At 44.9% G+C, this 6,171-nt stretch overlaps 1 non-coding gene across 1 annotated transcript; it reads left to right on the top strand.

Annotated features, from left to right (window-relative positions):
• The first annotated feature begins 2,618 nt into the window (after positions 1-2,618).
• On the top strand, positions 2,619-2,690 carry trnaw-cca (transfer RNA tryptophan (anticodon CCA)). The gene has a single exon. It is a non-coding gene; the product is annotated as a tRNA-Trp (tRNA).
• The last annotated feature ends 3,481 nt before the right edge of the window (positions 2,691-6,171 follow it).

The following is a 6,171-nucleotide window of genomic DNA, read 5'->3' as shown; positions in this document are numbered from 1 at the left end:
TGCTGCCTAACCTGCTGTGCTTTAACCAGTAACACACTTTCAGCACATTTTACTTTCCCCAACTCACCGCCCCAACCACTGCGGCTCCTGGGAGTGAAAAGGAAACAATCACCAAAACCCAGTCTTAGTTTTGTGAATCTTCAGAAAATAAGCAAACCTTCATCCCTTCGGATTTTCTATCCTGGGCTGACAGGGATGGGTTTTGTCACTCTTTTGTCGGATATTGCAAGTGGATGTTTTGCAGAAAAGCACCACAATGCAATCTGATTAATCAGGATCTGGATGTTTTCGGTGTTTGAATGTAAGTGTTGTGCTCCAGAAGTTGTTGTTCACAGTTTATAATACTTTTCTCCCCAGTCCCCTGTATCACTTGTCGAAAATGCTTAATTTATGTCTCGTAATCCTTTCACTGTCTGCTAATGAGGATAGCATTTCCGTCTTTTACCTCAGTTATCTTGACCTTGCATACCTCAAGCCTCAAGCTAATTTCACGAGAAACCTTCTCCAGTTCAAAAGTTAATAATGGCTCTGTTTCTCGTCACGTATCCAATTTCAGATCGATATTGTTAATGTTCCTTTTATTCCTTCAGATCTAGGTTTCGCTCACAGGGTAAGAACAGACCTGTCACCAAATACATTTACCAATGTACCTTCATCCTTTCGATTGTATTAGCATCATGAACACTTCCCATCAAAATAACTCGAGAGACTTCCATCACAATTTTCTGTGAACAGTTCTACATCAGCTTTGCTGAATGAACCCCAAATTTCTTGATGTGGCTCCTTATTTTCGGCCCAGATTATTAATCTCTCTACGCACGGAAATGGATCCTTCCCACCCGCTCTGTCCCTCATAATGTGTGTAGTTCAATTCGATCTCCCATCAGCCTCTTCTGTCCTGATCAAATCCAGGGGAACAGGAAACGTTGGGACTATGGCGCAGACAGGACAAGTCCAGTACTCACCTTTCCTGTTAGAGCAATTTCATGAGAAATTTCAGACCACAACTTTGGACGTGTAGTTGTGGCTGAACACTTAAAGAGCTGGAGTAGAGATCCTTTGGGGTTCCCCCATCCCCGCCTCCCCCCGCCCAGGGTGGTAACCTGCTGACTATGCTTTCTTCGCTGGCGATTTTAAATGACTTCCTGTTGGTTGCATTATCGCTCAAACTTCACAAAACCCGTCTCAATAAAGTCGCGTTTTCTCATGTCTGGGAATTTATTGCCATGCAGGAAACTCGAGTTCGGAACAAACAACGTACCAGACTCAAAACGTCAGCTCTGTTTACCTTTCCACGGATGCTGCTCGACCTGTTGGCTTTCTGCAGTATTCTCTGTGTTTATTAGGCACAAGTGCTGCTTTTCATTCAAGAACTTCAATTCTGTCCTCTGGTAACTGACTCTGGTCAGTGGCTATTGGTTCTTCTGATCATTAATCTGCCCATTCCCACCGCTTCTTCTCCCATCATTACCAACAGCCCCAGGAAATCTCCAGTTAACTTTCTTTGCTCCAAAGCGAACATTCCCAACCTTGGGAATGTCTCCCCACAATAGAAATTTCTCACCCCTGGAAAAGAAGCACGGCGTACACTTGGGAAGAGATTTTGGCAACATATTGTCAGTTTCCCCACGCAGGATTTTTTGCAGAAAAGCACCACAATGCAATCTGATTAATCAGGACCTGGATGTTTTTGGTGTTTGAATGTAAGTGTTGTACTCCAGAACTTTGTTGTTCACAGTTTATAATACTTTTCTTCCCAGTTCCCTGTATCACTTGTCGAAAATGCTTGTAATACTTTCCTGGCTGTTAACCGGAAGGTTGGTCGTTCAAACCCATCCAGGAGCGCTTTATTTGCTGCTCTTCCTCGGCTTTGACAATGTGTGCTTTCAATGTCAGGAAAATGTTCCCCGAACATCTACGTTCTGCCTGCAAAAAAGACCCTGAGCTTCCAGTTGCCTGCCAATTACACACCCCACCCTGTTCCCTGACCAACATCTCTGTCTCAGGTTTGCTGTATTGTCCCAGCGAAGCTCAGCACCAGCTGAACGAAGAGCACCGAATATTCTACTTGGGGACCATACATCCCTCCGGTCCCAATATCGAATTCAATAATTCAAGGGCCTGAAATCCATTGTATCCTCGTCTCCACCACACAAACCAAGCCCTGTTGTCACATAGTCTGTCATTACACACTACCTATTCTTAGCCACGAACAGTCTCTATTAACAGTTATTCACCCTCCCACGCAGATCGTTATCAACTCCCTTTCCTGTCCAACAGTTCTTCCCTCGCTTTGGGCTCTGTCCTGATCTACCATTTACTGCATCCGCCTTCCTCCCACAATATCTCCTGCATATAAACCAACGTTTTCCCAATCACCATCAGTTCTATGGAAGGGTGACCGGCAACTACTGTTTGTTTTTTGTTTCTGATATACAGCGTCCGCAGTTCTTTCAGCTTTTTATTGAGGTAGGGTTGGAAATTATTTTGAGAAACAGAAGGAGAGGTGGAGAGACAGAACAGACATGAACTGTTGATCTCCATTGTTACTCATAACGTAAAATCATTGTAGTGCGATGACTTCCCTTAAGCATGAATAGAGGCCCTAGGCTCCCTGTGAGCTTGTGGCGCAACGGTAGCGCGTCTGACTCCAGATCAGAAGGTTGCGTGTTCAAATCACGTCAGGCTCATTAAAATCAGTTCCTGAGATTTCCAATCAAGAAAGGATTGTGTTCACTCCGGATATCTGTTAAGCCCAGTCTTCTTTCCGGGAACTTTCAATAATACGTGAAGCTTTGCTGTCAGTTTAATTTGTAAGCACTGTGTCAGGGAGGTGGTGTGCCCAGTGTTTGGGTAAATGCTCAGCTCCCCCAGTTCATCGCTGGATTTAAACACAGCCGTCTATCTCTGGGCAGCTGCTTCTTTCAGTTGGTGACAGTGCGGTGTGAATAACATCTTTCCGATAAGTTTATTACATAATCCAGAGACACCTAGCTTTGTGTTTCAATCTATCAGGAGAGTGATAGCGAGTTCAGATAGCAATGTTTCCCACCAACAACAAATTATTTCCTCACACTGGACACAGTTAAAATTGTCGAGGAGAAAGTGATGTCTGCAGATGCTGGCGATCAGAGCTGAAAATGTGTTGCTGGAAAAACGCAGCTGCTCAGGCAGCATCCAAGGAACAGGAAATTCGACGTTTCGGGCATAAGCCCTTCATCAGGTATTCGGGTCTGTGGGCTATCCGTTCTTCTTAAATGCGCTGTACAGTTGTTCATTGATCTTCGCCGTTGCTGGGCGCTGCAGTGTGAAGTAGCTCGTTGAAATAGCATCCTGATGCAGATTTGTTTGCATGTGTTGGGATGATTGCTTCTGCAGCTTAAGTACTTGGTTCGCATGTGTTGTTTCCTGGAGACGCTGTTTTGAATTTATCATTGACTGTTCGCTGTACTGTGACATCTAGAACAACAGCACTTTGTTCTTGTTCTCCTCTTTTGTGAATTTTATGCCAGTAAGGAGATTGTTGATGGTGTTGTAGGTTTCCTCTAAGTTGTTCCATTATCTCTGCATTATTGCTTCTGTTAGGAATCCTGATATTGGTGGTTTCATGGGTGCTCCGTTGATTTTTTGTTAGTCTTGTTACTGAATAGGAAGTGGGAGGTAAGGCACAGCTCCATGAGCTTGACAGTGTTATCTTTGCTGATGACGTTGGTGCTGTTTGGTGTTTGTGCCTTTGGTTCTTCAAGTAGTGTCTTCAGTTTTCTTTGGTCACGTTGATGTTAATGGATGTGAACAGGGCTGTATGTCAAAGGACAGTATTATTGCATCCTGTTTTATCTTGTTGCCTTTGGTGTTCAGGAATTCTTGGATGGAGTAACTGGAGTGGCGTGAGTCTTCGACTTGGTGTTTAGTCTTCAGTGGAGGTCTTTGACTCGTCCGTATATTGGTGTTCCAAGTGGTGAGACTGTGGCCTGAGGGGGGCTCCTGGTTTGAAGAGGAGGAGAACAGCAACAAAGTGCCATGCCTAGATGTCACTGAAGAGCGAACAGTCAATGGGGAACTTCAAACTAGCGTCGACAGAAAAAACAACACACGCAAACCAAATACTTAACCGCAGAAGCAATCATCCCAACACCCACAAACGAGTGAACAATCCTCACTCTCTCTGCGAAGCAGGTAAGGGCTGTTTGGCACTGTCTGTTTGTAGACGCGGTTACGTTTGTTTCACGGTTTAAATTTAATTTTTTTTTCAAAAAAAGTGCGGAGCGGACCCGGAAGCTGGTGTAGCACAAACTTACCTGGGTAGGTTTTTTTCCAATAAAGGCGCGCAGGAGAGAATGTATGGAGGAAAACTTCATTCCAGTGACAATAACATGGAACAAACTGCCTACAAAGATGCTGGAAATGGAGCTGAATCAAGGATATGAAAATGAAATGTTAAGGCTGCTTGAGAAAAGAAAGGCAGAAAAATTGCTGAATGACCTCCTGCTGGCCTATTAAATAAAAAAATTATGACAAAAAAGGATGTAACTCCATTACTACATTAGAAGGTGAATAATAATTACAAAGAAACTTTTAGAACAGCCAACAATATCAGATATACATCATATAGAACAAAGAACAAAGAAAATTTACAGCCCAGGAACAGGCCCTTCAAGCCTGAGCCAATCCAAATGTACTGTCTAAACCTGTTGGTCAATTCCTAAGTATTTGTATTCCTCTACTCCCCACCCACTCATGCATTTATCCAGACGCATCTTAAATGAATCTACCTTGCCTGCCTCTACCGCCTCTGCTGGCAATGCGTTCCAAAAGCCCACCACCCTCTGTGTGAAGTAAAGCTCATTTTCGCTTTGAGTAAGTTCTGCCCTTGCCGCGTTCATTGCAATGGTAGCTCTGCCCCATCCCTGATTCATCGGATCTCGTTAAACGAAGCTGCTTTTTGCCGTTTTCGCACAAAAAAATGTAAGAAACAAGGGCTCGTCTGGGATTTGAACCCGGGATCTCTCGCACATCCAGGCACCAGGACACCCGAAGCGAGAATCATTCCCCTAGACCAACGAGCCACAAACCCGCGGAGACCTGCATCTTCTTGACATGTGCCAATCCCTTAAATGCTGCTCAGTTCCATGAGAATCTAATCTTTTGGTTGTGAACATGAGTAAAGAAACAATGCTTTTCGGCAGTGCAAACTGTACACGTGCCAAACTGAGTGAATACACAAGGAAAATATCTTTAAGAGAGATAGAAAGTATTTGAGCACCTATGGAGTGTCTGCCCCCTCCCTGGATTCACTCCAGTTGCTACAAGTGAACAGTGTTTCACCCACCCCTACCTCCCCTCCCCCCTCACTGCTGGAGGATGGTGAATGGAAAGGGTGTGACATTGCTTTGCTCCCAGATATTGCCCAGAGGGTGGACGTTTCACTCTGAAGCTGACAGGGCTGCATCCACATTGTGACGTCAACAATGGAGGCGGGCCGGACAGCTGCCCTGCAGTGGAGGCACGTGTGGAGGGGAGGGCACTTTGCAAATCCCACTCTCCTCCAAGTCAATGCGATTTGAGTTCAAGCAAAGCAAGGGGTTTAAATTTATTTTAGAAAACCTCCTTTGTGCCGTGGGAAAACTCTGCCGCGGGAAATGCAGCGTTACAGATTCATATTAAGAGAAGCAGGAGTAGACCATTTGGTCAAGCCTGCTACGTCATTCATTAAGGTCACAGCTCCACCAACCTGCACTATCCCGACTAACCTTAATTCCCCTACCATGCAAAAACCCATCCAACTGTGTTTTCAGTATACTTCATGAAGCTGTCTCAACTGCTCTCTTGGGCAGAGGATCCCTTGGATGCTGCCTGACCTGCTGCGCTTTTCCAGCAACACATTTTCAGCTTTGATCTCCAGCATCTGCAGACCTCAATTCCTCCTAGAGAATCCCATGGAGTCTCACAGAGTGACACAGATGTACAGCACGGAAACAGACCCTTCGGTCCAACTCGTCCATGCAGCCCAGATATCCTAACCTAATCTAGTCCCATTTGCCAGCACTTGGACCAAATCCCCACAAAACCTTCCTATTCATATACACATCCAGATGCATTTTAAATACTGTAATTATTCCAGCCTCCATCACTTACTCCAGCAGCTCATGCCGTACATGCATCACCCTCTGC

Source organism: Hemiscyllium ocellatum, unplaced genomic scaffold, assembly GCF_020745735.1.
Source record: "Hemiscyllium ocellatum isolate sHemOce1 unplaced genomic scaffold, sHemOce1.pat.X.cur. scaffold_268_pat_ctg1, whole genome shotgun sequence".
NCBI lineage: Eukaryota > Metazoa > Chordata > Chondrichthyes > Orectolobiformes > Hemiscylliidae > Hemiscyllium > Hemiscyllium ocellatum.
The sequence above is the reverse complement of the archived record's forward strand: the minus strand, read 5'-3'. Positions and strand labels throughout refer to the sequence as shown.